Here is a 14079-nt window from a genome sequence, read left to right as displayed (position 1 = left end):
GGGTTTTCTCAGGATTATCAAGGTAGTGCATAATATCTTTTACATAACGAGCATCAAGGGTTTTAGGAGGTTCCCCATGTCCATGAGTAGCAAGTACAACTAATTTTTTTGGTGTTTCGTGTTCCATATCCATAACTAAAGATAGAGAACAAGTTAGAACAGGAAATAAAAACTACTTAGTGATAAAGCAAACAAGCACACACGAGAATATTCACCCGTGCTATTGCTCCCCGGCAACGGCGCCAGAAAAAGGTCTTGATAACCCACAAGTATAGGGGATCAATTGTAGCCTCTTTCAATAAGTAAGAGTGTCGAACCCAATGAGGAGCTAAAGGTAGAACAAATATTCCCTCAAGTTCTATCGACCACCGGTACAACTCTACGCATGCTTGATGTTTGCTTTACCTAAAACAAGTATGAAACTATTTTGCGAGAATAAAACTACGAGTACTTTGCGATAATAAAACTAATAATAACTTGCAAGGTAATAAAAGTAGATAGATTTAGTCAACAAGAAAGTCATTTGTCCCTAGGCAATCGATAACAAGTACCAGTAATCATTCTTGTGATTTTATATGAGGGAGGGGCATGAGCTAACATAATTCCTCTACTTGGATCATATGCACTTATGATTGGAACTCTAGCAAGCATCCACAAGTACTAAAGATCATTAAGGTCATGAAACCCAACCATAGCATTAAGTATCAAGTCCTCTTTACTCCCATATGTCATACCCCACCTACTCGGGTTTAAGTTTCTATCACTCTCGCAACCCACCGTATGCGAACCATGAACATATTGCAACACCCTACAGCGGGGGGCCCTCACGTTTGCGCGAGACGGAGGGCACCATAGGACAACACCATAAATAAAATATACAATCATACCAACAAGATCACGATTAACCCATAGGACAAAACGGATCTACTCAAACATCATAGGATAACCATAGATCATTGGGAAATAATATATGGAGTTGAGCACCATGTTTAAGTAGAGATTACAGCGGGGGGAAGAGGTGTTACACTGCTGCATAGAGGGGGAGAAATTTGGTGTTGACGGTAGCAAGGTTGTTGATGTAGATCGCCGTCACGATCCTAGCCTTAGCGACGTTCCGGCGCCACCGAGAGAGAGGGGGAGAGAGCCCCACTCCTTCTTCTTCTTCCTTGGCCTCGCCCCTAGATGGGAGGAGGGTTAACCCTGTGGTCCATGGCCTCCATGGCTGTGGAGGGGTGAGAGCCCCTCCGAGATTGGACCTATCTCTCTGTCCTCTTCTGTTTCATGTTCCCCAGACCTGGCCGAAAACCGTTTCTTATATTCCCAGAGATCCGTAACTCCGATTGCGCTGATCTTTTTACACTTTTTTTCTTGGTATAAGCTTCCTTGCACTCGAAGTAGAGATCCATCCGACGTTCGAGGATGGCACAACTCACCACCATGCGCCAAGGGCCTCTAGCGTGCCCTGGTGGGTTGTGGTCCGTGTTGGCCTCCATTTGCGATGATTCCAACTCCCAAAAATCACAAATATTCCAAAATAATTCTCCGTGGAGTTGCATCATGTTTGGACTTCGTTTGATATGGATTTTCTACGATAAAAAAATAGGCAACAAACAGGAACTGGCACTGGGCACTAGATAAGTAAGTTAGTGCAAATAAATCATATAAAAAGTTGCCAAAAGTATGTAAAACTTGTATAATATTGGCATGAAACAATCAAAAATTATAGATACAACGGAGACATATCAACCCACAGGCATAACCCTGCAGATGGTAGATAAGTCCACAAAGAAGCCCGTGGGGATGGCTAAAATCGTTCCGTTGAGATTGGACGGGCATGTTATACCTACTGATTTTATTATTCCTGACAAGCCCTAAAAAATTGTCAATTATCCTAGGTAGACCATTTTTGAATACTGTAGGTGCATCGCTAGATTGCTCAGAAGGGAAGGTAACATTTAGAACCAGTGAGGACGAAATAGTCAAGTACTTCTCGAAGAAGCCAGGAGCAAGGGTGAGGTTATGTGCCACTGCCTAAACGATTATGTATGTTGAGCAGAGAAAACCCATGACCAACTGATACTTGATAAAATACTGAGGTAAGAGGTTGAGCTAAGGAGCCTAAAAACCAGCATTTTATGGGAGGCAACCCATTATCCTTTTTTTTGTAAAATTTTGTCTTTGTTTAAGTCAATATTTTTCTCTTATAAGTGAACTGATGAAAATCCCTCAAAAAAGTTATGTGTAATCTTTTTGTTGAAGGATAAGTGTTGAAAAGGGGAACTAGGAAAAGAAATAGAGGAGGAAAGCAACACGGAGAATGATGGCGTATACGACGAGCATTGCCGCTCGTATGTGTTGTTGCATGAAAGTTCAGAAGAAACACAGAAAAGAATAGCAAGATCGACAGTGTTTCATACGACTACACGTGTCTGTTTGCACGGTCGTATGACACTCACACCGAAATCAACCAAAACTCACAGAGCAAAAGACAGCGTTCTGAACAAGGGAAAGCGCCCACTTGCGCGGTTGTTTGATTCTTAAACTAGGAGTATCCACGGGAATAGAGTGAACAACGGCCTTCCGAACGAGCGTCCTCGACCGTTCGAGCACTCGTTTGGCCCTTTGCCCAACACGACTTCGAATAAACAGGTCTGACAATGGCATTTTAAACGAGTGCCTGTGCCCATTTTAGCACCCGTTTCAGGTAATCCTAGATCGGCTGATTTGAACGTGAAACGACATTTCATACGGAAGCCCGTGCCCGTATGAGCACCCGTTTCGTTGGAATTTTTATAAATTTGAGCTGCTCGCGCTGGGAAGGTTTCTTATTCTTCCTCCCAACGCCCAAAGCTCCCACATCTCTCTCTCTCTCAAACCCTAACAGATATCCTCCAAAACCTTCGTTTCTTCGCGAATTTTCTTCATTTGATCTGTGCATCTTCATCCTCGGTGAGTTTCTCCTCCGATCCATGGTTTATTTGCAAGTTTTGGTGGTGGTTTCATCAATATCTGTATCCTAGATGATATGAATAATATTTTTCATTTCTGGTCAATTTGCATGTTAGGATTGAAAGTAATAGGTTAGAATCGATCTTATATAGTATTAGAACTCAATCTCCATGTGAAACTTACATTTTTCTGTTGTTATTTTTGTTGTGTGTAGAAAATGATGAGATCGGCGATTGCCGCGCGGAACAATGTCGTGCGCTCATGCTCTAATCGTGCCCGGAATGAGGGAGATGAACTCCGTGCTGTTGCAAACAAGGACTTCCAACGAGTGAACAATCGGGGGATGACCCCAATGAAGTGGAAGTGTGATGCATTCTTGGAGTCCCAAGGGCTTCACAACGACTTTGCATCGCTTGTGAACAACGTTGGGATGGGTGTTTTCAATAACTTGCATTACCTTACGTACGGCAGCATCACCGTGGAGCTCATCTCCACCTTCTCCCACACTCTCGATGACTTGAGGGTGGAACCGAGCTGCTCGTTCATGCTCGAAGGAGTTCGGCGCACCATGACGCTGGAGCAGTTTTGTGATGCCTTTGGTTTCATGAACCAAGGTGTTCTCGACAATAGGGGCATGCTGATTGCTGATGCGTTGGGTTCGTGGGAAGTCATGTCCGTCAAGGATGAACATGACCTCTCCGGGAAGAAGGTATCGAGCATCCAAAGCCCCGCCATTCCCTACTTCGTGATTTTCCTTCACTAGTGCAGAGGCGTGATATACAAACGGTTTTTAACCCCTTTCCGCGACGGTGTTTCGAACTGTCGCCAAGTGAGTGACTGTGATAGGGGGGTCCTTCCCACACGACCCAGAAACCATCGGGATAGGCCCTCCTGGCACACAGCCTGGGGCAAAATGAGCTCCTGTGCGATTGGGTGAGGCATCGAAAACCAATCGTTTCCGTTCGTATGTACATCCACGGTGAATCCCAGAAAAACATTTCCATTCCTATGTATATCACACAATCTTTTTGTGTGGAAACGTTTGTGCAAGGTGGCCTAACGCAAACAGTTCTCCGCCGGAAGTCGTGTGTGATTGTTAGTTGAGCGAACACGCCTACTTTCTAGAAACCATGTGGGTTGTTTGAGTTCATAGCCCACGGTGTTGTCTAAGTAACCGTCTGCAATAGAAAATCCCAATAAGCAGGATAATTAGCCTATTATTGATAATCCATGTAGTAATCAAATATGCATTTCTTAAAACACACACCAGATATTTCATATCCATATAACGACAACCATGATTTCATAACCGAATTACATCAGATAGCTTCAACACTCAGTTACGCCATTACACAACAGCACCAAGTTTCACATGCAACATCGAAAACCTTTAGAAAGTAGCATCATTCACGGTAAATAGACAGATGAACCTCATCTGGGAAACTACAGAAGTGGAAGTCAAATATTGAGCCATCCGTGATGTTGAATGTCCTTGCAACTTTAGGACAGTGGCTATGGATAATTTCCCGCCCAACCTTCGTCCTCTTCAGGAAGACTTCGATATTGTACTATGGGTGTTGAATGAATACCTTCCTTGCCTCTTGACCATGCAGGTGGTTTGAGAGGTAATCATCAGTGAACTGCTTTGAGAAGTACTAAAAACAAAGATATGCATAAATCACTGTTATAAATTTTGAAATGGCGCAAGGGGTATAAAGAAGGTAAAAGAGTTAGTACCATCCTATAGTTGACGGATGTCTTCTTCATTGTGCAAACAAAGATCTTGCTATTATTTGTCGCAATTTTCTTGATCCTAATAACAATCTTTCTTAGTTTCTTGACTTGATTGATACTCATGGACATCTCATTTCCTCATATGCAAAATGGGTCGAACAGTGGGTCTAAGCCTCTGACAGTAGGACCTACATGTGCAAGACCATGCATGAGCAAACATCAATGGTAAACCACAGTGTCTCCCATTGTTTCCCTGCAACACACATAAGGAAGATCTTGATCAGGTTAACTGAGAGTTTCCATACTATCAGTAGAATATGTATTCAGTACAACCAAATTTGATTTATTTCTCAATTGCATAACAAAACAAAATTGTACCCACATCAAATGAAAATCAAATTGCAGAATTGAACCAAACAGTTAAATGGACAACAGACCAAATGAACCAAAACAGTTAACTGAGCATGACATTGCAGAATAGAAACATGTACTAGAAGATAAGACAGTTAACAAAACAAAGAGTGCTTGAGAGCAGTTCTACAAAATGTAGCAATTCTTGGACCAAACTCTTAACTGAACATTACATTTCAGAGGACCAGACTATTAATTGAACATCATATTGCATATTAACATTACAGAGGACAAATCACTAGAAGGCACTGGCGGTGGCCTCGAGAAAACCGCACAAATTGTATTTTAAAGTAGACAACCGCATGCCAGTATCGATGGTGGCCTCGAAGACGAGGTGCTCCTCCAAGATCTGGTGTTCGGCATGCATGGCAGCCATAGTGACCTCATGCCCGCGTGCGGCCGCGATTTGCTTCTCCGCTGCCAGATGCTACTGAGCTCCATGTTATACTGCGTGCAAAATGGTTGTGGGTGGCTCTTAATTGCAGGATGGGGCTAGTGATTTCGGCGGATGGGGCCTCCCAATGTATTCACCTCAAGGGTGATGTCAACAATATTAACTCATGCCCACCCATATCCAACTGGATATATGTGCCTAGATCTTTCCTCACCACATGGTGCTTTCAAAAATAGAAAATAAAAAGGAATATGGAAGAATACTTTGACTCTTGCATAAAAGTAAATACATAAAAGTAAAAGATAGGCCCTTCGCAGAGGGAAGCAGAGGTTGCCATGCGCTTTTTGGTTGTTTTGCTCAATATCTTAGTGCAAAAGAATGTCACGTTATATTGCCCCTTGTGATAGCAACCTTTATTATGCAGTCTGTCGCTTTTATTATTTTGCCATCACAAGTTCTTACAACGCTCAATTTTCTCTTACACTAAATGATCTAACACATTTAGAAGCAACTTTTATTACCTTATTGCACCAATGACAACTTACTTGAAGGATCTTACTCAAACCATAGGTAGGTATGGTGGACTCTGATACGTCTCCAACGTATCTATAATTTATGAAGCATTCATGCTATTATATTATCTATTTTGGATGTTTACGGGCTTTATTATACACTTTTATATTATTTTTGGGACTAACCTATTAACCGGAGGCCCAACCCGTATTTCTGTTTTCTTGCCTATTTCAGTGTTTCGAAGAAAAGGAATATCAAATGGAGTCCAAAAGGAATGAAACCTTTGGGAGCGTTATTTTTGGAACGGAAGCAATCCAGTGGACTTGGAATGCAAGTCAGGGAAGCTTCAAGGAGGCCATGAGGCAGGGAGGCACGCCCACCCCCTGGGCGCACCCTCCACCCTCGTGGGCCCCTCATGGATCCCCGATCGACCTCTTTCGCCTATATAAGTCCATATACCCTAAAACCTTCGGGGAGCAGAATAGATCGGGAGTTCCGCCGCTGCAAGCCTCTGTAGCCACCAAAAACCTCTCGGGAGCCTGTTCCGGCACCCTGCCGGAGGGGGGATCCCTCACCGGTGGCCATCTTCATCATCTTGGCGCTCTCCATTACAAGGAGGGAGTAGTTCACCCTCGGGGCTGAGGGTATGTACCAGTAGCTATGTGTTTGGTCTCTCTCGTGTTCTTGATTTGGCACAATCTTGATGTATCGTGAGCTTTGCTATTATAGTTGGATCTTATGATGTTTCTCCCCCTCTACTCTCTTGTAATGGATTGAGATTTCCCTTTGAAGTTATCTTATCGGATTGAGTCTTTAAAGATTTGAGAACACTTGATGTATGTCTTGTCGTGCTTATCTATGGTGACAATGGGATATTCACGTGACCTACTTGATGTATGTTTTGGTGATCAACTTGCGGTTCCGCCCATGAACCTATGCATAGGGGTTGGCAGAGGTTTTCATCTTGACTCTCCAGTAGAAACTTTGGGGCACTCTTTGAAGTACTTTGTGTTGGTTGAATAGATGAATCTGAGATTGTGTGATGCATATAGTATAATCATGCCCACGGACACTTGAGGTGACAATGGAGTATCTAGGTGACATTAGGGTTTTGGTTGATTTGTGTCTTAAGGTGTTATTCTAGTATGAACTCTATGATAGATTGAACGGAAATAATAGCTTCATGTTATTTTACTACGGACTCTTGAATAGATCGAGCAGAAAGGATAACTTTGAGGTGGTTTAGTACCCTACCATAATCTCTTTGTTTGTTCTCTGCTATTAGTGGCTTTGGAGTGACTCTTTGTTGCATGTTGAGGGATAGTTATATGATCCAATTATGTTATTATTGTTGAGAGAACTTGCACTAGTGAAAGTATGAACCTTAGGCCTTGTTTCCTACCATTGCAATACCGTTTACGCTCACTTTTATCATTAGTTAACTTGCTGTTTTTATAATTTCAGATTACGAAAACCTATATCTACCATCCATATTGCACTTGTATCACCATCTCTTCGCTGAACTAGTGCACCTATACAATTTGCCGTTGTATTGGGTGTGTTGGGGACACAAGAGACTCTTTGTTATTTGGTTGCAGGGTTGTTTGAGAGAGACCATCTTCATCCTACGCCTCCCACAGATTGATAAACCTTAGGTCATCCACTTGAGGGAAATTTGTTACTGTCCTACAAACCTCTGCACTTGGAGGCCCAACAACGTCTACAAGAAGAAGGTTGTGTAGTAGACATCAAGCTCTTTTCTGGCACCATTGCCGGGGAGGTGAGTGCTTGAAGGTATATCTTTAGATCTTGCAATCGAATCTTTTTGTTTCTTGTTTTATCACTAGTTTAGTCTATAAAAGAAAACCTACAAAAAAATGGAATTGAGTTTGTCTCATACGCTTCATCTTTTTAATATCTTTCGTGAGAATGATGGGGTGGAAAATTGTGCTCAAGTGCTAGAAGAAGAAGTCTATAAAATGTTCGGTACTAAATCTTTGAATTATGAGCATGATCGCAATGTTGTTAGTATGAACTCCTTGAATATCCATAGTACTAATGATGATTGCACTAGTCATGATGAAAATATCTCTTATAAGCATGTCGGTTTTTGTGGAGTATATTGGGTTTGCAAGTATGCACCAAATAGGGAAGATAGATATTGCAAGAGCATAAGCATTTAGAAACTAAAGGGTTGCAACAAAGGCTAGATAAGAGTGCTGAAAATTTAAGATATCTTTACTGTACTTGTGAACTTTGCAATGAACATGGTCATTTAAATCTCCGATGCAAATTGTTTCACGATCAAATCGTATCCAAAAATTGTGATGATTTTATTTCCCTTTCTCATCATAATGAACTTAGTTTGCTTTTGGGTTATGAAGAATTGAAACGTGCAACTAAGCATATTCCAGAATTTAATCTTAAGAATTTTCTTGATATTAATCTAGAGGAAATTTTTATTTGTATTGTGCGGTGAATTGCATTGAAAATCCTTATATTGCCAATTACATAAAGAAAAGAAAGCAAATAGAAGATGAAGAGAATACTAATGAAAGGGAAGAGACTTTCCAATATCCTCCTATTATTTCTTATGATGAATCAGGTAACGAGGAGGATCTTTCTATTCAACCAATCTCATCAATAAGGAGCTTAGAGAAGAAGGTTGAATCCACACATAATGTGAAGAAGAAAAAGAAAAAATGGAGAAGCAAAGGTAAAAAGGTATCCCTCCCAAATGATGTTGCTCCTGCTACTCATTGTGATGATGATAATTGCTATACTATTGGTGCTATCCATACTATTAACGATGAGAGTGACTATGCTTATGATATGAAAAGGCCCAAGCTTGGGGAAGCTATGTTTGATGAGAATGACATATTTGAGAATATATTTGCTGCAATTAATGTTTGTCCTAAGCTTGGGGATGCTACGTTCAATGAAGATGATATTTTTAGCCTCCCAACTTTTGATATGCAAAGTTATTATGATGATAGCATGCCTCTTACCTATGATGATTATATTGATGAAAGTGGGTTTGGAAGAGTGTCAACTTTAGGAAGTAGTGATCCCACTATTTTGGAGGATCTTGAATCTTATTGTGATGAATATGAAAGTGGATTTGGAGAGGTCATGACTTTATTTAGTGATGATTCCACTATCTTGGAAGAGGTTCCAATCGATTATGATGAGAACAAAGTTGCTACTTATGATGATTATTGTGATGAAACTTATGCTATAAAAAGTAGTGATGATTATATTTATAAAACTTGTCATGATTATGATTACCCTTTTTCTTAACATTACTCTTTTAATATGGAAACAATTTATAGTGTTCGAGTCTCTTATGATACTCCCACTATTCCGAATAAGAAGAATTTTGCTTATGTGCAGAGTAGTAAATTTTCTATGCTTGTAGATCATGAAAAGAATGCTTTAGGTGCTGGTTATATTGTTGAATTCATTCATGATGATACTGAAAATTATTATGAGGGAGGAACATATGCTTGTAGGAATTGCAATAATATCAAGTTTCCTCTCTATGTGTTGAAAATCTTGAAGCTATGCTTGTTTTACCTTCCTATGCTAGTTGATTCTTGTTCCCATAGGTTGTTTGCTCACAAAATCCATATGCATAGGAAGTGGGTTAGACTTAAATGTTCTAGTCATATGCTTCATGATGCTTCCGTTATGTTTCAACTCTTATCTTTTATGTGAGCATCATTGCCATCATCATGCCTAGCTGGAAAGGCATTAAAGAAAAGCGCTTGTTGGGAGACAACCCAATATTTATCCTTACTGTTTTTGAGTGTTCACATGATTATTCTACTGCAGTAATCATGTTTTATAGCTTTTGTTTCAATAAAGTGCCGTGTAAGACCTTTAGGATAGCTTACAGTGATAGTTGTGTTGATCCTGCTGAAAATCAAAAACTTTTGCACCCAGTAAATTAGTTTTGATAATTCACAGTAACGTGATTTTGATCTGATTCTTTTTTATCTGGATTGGCACACAAATTTCTTAAGACTTCATAATTTTGTAGGATTGTTGGAGTTCCAGAAGTATACGTTTGATACATATTACTACAAACTGTTCTGTTTTTGACAGATTCTGTTTTCTATGTGTTGTTTGCTTATTTTGATGAATCTATGAGTAGTATCGGAGGGTATGAACCATAGAGAAGTTGTAATATAGTATATATTACACCCAGATGAATTTATAATGAGTTCATTACAGTACCTAAGTGGTGGTTTTATTTTCTTATACTAACGGAGCTTACGAGTTTTCTGTTGAGTTTTGTGTTGTGAAGTTTTCACGTTTTGGGTAAAGATTCGATGGACTATGGAATAAGGAGTGGAAAGAGCCTAATATTGGGTATGCCCAAGGCACCCCAAGGTAATATTCAAGGACAACCAAGAGCCTAAGCTTGGGGATGCCTCGTATGGCATCCCCTCTTTCGTCTTCGTTCATCGGTAACATTACTTGGAGCTATATTTTTATTCACCACATGATATGTTTTTTGCTTGGAGCATTATTTTATTTTGTTAGTATTTTCTTGCTGTTATTTATAATAACTTTTTGCATCTATATTTTCAATAAAAATGTCAAGGATAGCCTTTACCATGCTTATTTGGCTAGTATACATGTTGCTGTTTGAAAACAGAAAGTTTACCGCTGTTGCAAAAATTCCCTATAAAAGTCAGAGAATGATATAATGTTGAAACTTTTTGCATAATTAGATCTGATAAATCTTATACAGCTTATTATTTTTCTCATAATTTTTGGAGTTAGTAAAGTATGATTAATCTTGCATTCTTTACAGACTATACTGTTTTGGCAGATTGCTGTTATGTTTGCATTGTTTGCATATGTTTGCTTGTTTAATGATTCTATTTGAGGATAGGAGTATTAAATATGCAGAGAAATTTAGTATGAAATGTTGAATAATAATTTTAGTGATTTGTTATAGTAGAATATGATAAGGTTTTTGCATTGGTTTATACTAACTTATCTCACGAGTTCTTGTTGAGTTTGGATGAAGCTTTCAAGATTTAGGAAACCGAGATATAAAAGGAATTAAGGAGGAACAAAAGCTCAAGCTTGGGGATGCCCAAGGCACCCCAATATAATATTTCAAGAAGTCTCAAGCATCTAAGCTTGGGGATGCCCCGGTAGGCATCCCACCTTTCTTCTTCAACAATTATCGGTTTGTATCGGTTGAGCCTAAGTTTTTGCTTCTTCACATGAGTTGTGCTATACTTTCAATGTCATTTTATTTTGCTTTGCTTTCTATTTGAATAAAATACCAAGATCTGAAATTCTTAAATGAGAGAGAGTCTTCACATAGTTACATAATTATTTAACTACTCATTGATCTTCACTTATATCTTTTTGGAGTAGTTTGTCATTTACTCGTGTGCTACACTTATATCCTATGAGTAAATGGTTGAATGTCATAAATCTGAAATTTATATGTTTCATTTGCTTATCCCATGGGGAGTAATGACTTCACATCTAAGAAGTAGAGGTTGTAAATTTATTGAAGGTTAGCAAGCATTGTATTGGTCACTTGAACAATTATTGAAAGAATATTGAAGGAAGAGTGATTTCACATATAAATATACTATCTTGGACATCTTTTATAATTGTGAGCACTCATTAAAGTATGACATGCTAAAGAGTTGATGTTGGACAAGGAATACAACATAATGGTTTATGTTTTCTCACATCTCAGTTAAAGAATATTGTCATGGATCATTCAAACATGTTGAGCTTGCCTTTCCCCCTCATGCTAGCCAAATTCCTTGCACCAAGTAGAGATACTACTTGTGCTTCCAAATATCCTTAAACCCAGTTTTGCCATGAGCCACCATACCTACCTATGGATTGAGTAAAATCCTTCAAGTAAGTTGTCATGTTGCAAGAAATAAAAATTTCTCTCTAAATATGTATGACTTATTAGTGCAGAGAAAATAAGCTTTATACGATCGTGTGATATGGAAGTAATAAAAGCAACAGACTGCATAATAAAGGTTCATATCACAAGTGGCAATATAAAGTGATGTTCTTCTGCATTAAGATTTTGTGCATCCAACCCTAAAAGCACATGACAACCTCTGTTTCCCTCTGCGAAGGGCCTATATTTTACTTTATGTGTTTTACTTTATGCAAGAGTCAAGGTGATCTTCACCTTTCCCTTTTTCATTTTATCCTTTGGCAAGCACCTCGTGTTGGAAAGATCCTGATATATATATCCAATTGGATGTAAGTTAGCATGAACTATTATTGTTGACATCACCCAAAGGTGAATACGTTGGGAGGCAACACTATAAGCCCCTATCTTTCTCAGTGTCCGATTAAAACTCCATAACCATAAGTATTGCGTGAGTGTTAGCAATTGTAGAAGTCTATATGATAGTTGAGTATGTGGAGTTTGCTAAATCAAAGCTCTGACATAGACCCTTCCTGAAAATAAGATGAATTGCAATTGTTTGATGACTGAGAATGAAGTTTGCTAGTTTTCACGAAAGTTTATGGTCTATGCTTTAACATGTGAATAGCTTGTTACTTGATCATGAGAAGTTTTATGAGATGAACTATTGTTATGACATGTAATCATGCTAGAAAAGGTGATATGAATTATCATTGATCAAACTTACGAACCTGCTAGCATTCACACTTCATAAATTCTTTCTTTTATCATTTACCTACTCGAGGACGAGTAGGAATTAAGCTTAGGGACACTGATACGTCTCCAAGGTATCTATAATTTATGAAGCATTCATGCTATTATATTATCTGTTTTGGATGTTTAGGGGCTTTATTATACACTTTTATCTTATTTTTGGGACTAACCTATTAACCGGAGGCCCAACCCATATTGCTGTTTTCTTGCCTATTTCAGTGTTTCGAAGAAAAGGGAAATCAAACGGAGTCCAACCGAAATGAAACCTTCGGGAGCATTATTTTTGGAACAGAAGAAATCCAGTGGACTTGGGGTGCAAGTCAGGGAAGCTTCGAAAAGGCCACGAGGTAGGGGGGTGCGCCCACACCCTGGGTGTGCCCTCCACCCTCGTGGGCCCCTCATGCCCCCCCCCCGACTTCTTTCGCCTATATAAGTCCATATACCCTAAAACCTTCGACAAGCAGAATAGATCGGGAGTTCCGCCACCGCAAGCCTCTATAGCCACCAAAAACCTCTCGGGGGCCCGTTCTGGCACCCTGCCGAAGGGGGGGTCCCTCACCGGTGGCCATCTTCATCATCCCGGCGCTCCCCATGATGAGGAGGGAGTAGTTCACCCTCGGGGCTGAGTGTATGTACCAGTAGCTATGTGTTTGATCTCTCTCGTGTTCTTGATTTGGCACGATCTTGATGTATCGCGAGCTTTGCTATTATAGTTGGATCTTATGATGTTTCTCCGCCTCTACTCTCTTGTAATGGATTGAGTTTTCCCTTTGAAGTTATCTTATCGGATTGAGTCTTTAAGGATTTGAGAACACTTGATGTATGTCTTGCCATGCTTATCTGTGGTGACAATGGGATATTCACGTGATCTACTTGATGTATGTTTTGGTGATCAACTTGCGGGTTACGCCCATGAACCTATGCATAGGGGTTGGCACACGTTTTCGTCTTGACTCTCCCGTAGAAACTTTGGGGCACTCTTTGGAGTACTTTGTGTTGGTTGAATAGATGAATCTGAAATTGTGTGATGCATATCGTATAATCGTGCCCACGGATACTTGAGTTGACAATGGAGTATCTAGGTGACATTAGGGTTTTGGTTGATTTGTGTCTTAAGGTGTTATTCTAGTATGAACTCTATGATAGATTGAACAGAAAGAATAGCTTCGTGTTATTTTACTACAGACTCTTGAATAGATCGAGCAGAAAGGATAACTTTGAGGTGGTTTCGTACCCTACCATAATCTCTTTGTTTGTTCTCCGCTATTAGTGGCTTTGGAGTGACTCTTTGTTGCATGTTGAGGGATAGTTATATGATCCAATTATGTTATTATTGTTGAGAGAACTTGCACTAGTGAAAGTATGAACCTTAGGCCTTGTTTCCTACCATTGC

The sequence above is a fragment of the Triticum dicoccoides genome, chromosome 2B (genome assembly GCF_002162155.2).
Source record: "Triticum dicoccoides isolate Atlit2015 ecotype Zavitan chromosome 2B, WEW_v2.0, whole genome shotgun sequence".
In the NCBI taxonomy this organism is placed as follows: Eukaryota; Viridiplantae; Streptophyta; class Magnoliopsida; order Poales; family Poaceae; genus Triticum; species Triticum dicoccoides.
This window is presented reverse-complemented; position numbering follows the sequence as displayed.